Source organism: Sapajus apella, unplaced genomic scaffold, assembly GCF_009761245.1.
Source record: "Sapajus apella isolate SASKATOON/1434 unplaced genomic scaffold, GSC_monkey_1.0 scaffold6, whole genome shotgun sequence".
NCBI classification, from domain to species: Eukaryota; Metazoa; Chordata; class Mammalia; order Primates; family Cebidae; genus Sapajus; species Sapajus apella.
Window position 1 is genome coordinate 79,801,458 of NW_022436946.1, and position 1,237 is coordinate 79,802,694.

Genomic DNA, 1,237 nt, shown 5'->3' on the forward strand with positions numbered 1-1,237 from the left:
CATGGTGTATATGTGCCACATTTTCCCTATCCAGTCTATCATCGATGGGCATTTGGGTTGGTTCCAGGTCTTTGCTATTGTAAACAGTGCTGCAAGGAACATTCGTGTGCACCTGTCCTTATAGTAGAACGATTTGTAATCCTTTGGATATATACCCAGCAATGGGATTGCTGGGTCAAATGGAATTTCTATTTCTATGTCCTTGAGGAATCTCCACACTGTCTTCCACAATGGTTGAACTAATTTACACTCCCACCAACAGTGTAAAAGTGTTCCTATTTCTCCACATCCTCTCCAGCATCTGTTGTCTCCAGATTTTTTAATGATCGCCATTCTAACTGGCGTGAGATGGTATCTCAATGTAGTTTTGATTTGCATTTCTCTGATGACCAGTGATGATGAGCATTTTTTCATATGTTTGTTGGCCTCACGTATGTCTTCTTTTGTAAAGTGTCTGTTCATATCCTTTGCCCACTTTTGAATGGGCTTGTTAGTTTTTTTCTTGTAAATCTGTTTTAGTTCTTTGTAAATTTTGGATATCAGCCCTTTGTCAGATGGGTAAACTGCAAAAATTTTTTCCCAATCTGTTGGTTGCCGATTCACTCTAATGATTGTTTCTTTTGCTGTGCAGAAGCTGTGTAGTTTGATTAGGTCCCATTTGTCTATTTTGGCTTTTGTTATCAATGCTTTTGGTGTTTTGGTCATGAAGTCCTTGCCTACACCTACGTCCTGAATGGTTTTACCTAGATTTTCTTCTAGGGTTTTTATGGTGTTAGGTCTTATGTTTAAGTCTTTAATCCATCTGGAGTTAATTTTAGTGTAAGGTGTCAGGAAGGGGTCCAGTTTCTGCTTTCTGCACATGGCTAGCCAGCTTTCCCAACACCATTTATTGAACAGGGAATCCTTTCCCCATTGCTTGTTTTTGACTGGTTTGTCAAAGATCAGATGGTTGTAGATATGTTGTGTTGCCTCCGAGACCTCTGTTCTGTTCCATTGGTCTATATCTCTGTTTTGGTACCAGTACCATGCTGTTTTGATTACTGTAGCCTTGTAGTATAGTTTGAAGTCTGGTAGTGTGATGCCCCCCCGCTTTGTTCTTTTTGCTTAGAATTGACTTGGCTATGCGGGCTCTCTTTTGGTTCCATATGAAGTTTAAGGTGGTTTTTTCCAGTTCTGCGAAGAAGGTCATTGGTAGCCTGATGGGGATAGCATTGAATCTGTAAATTACTTTGGGCAG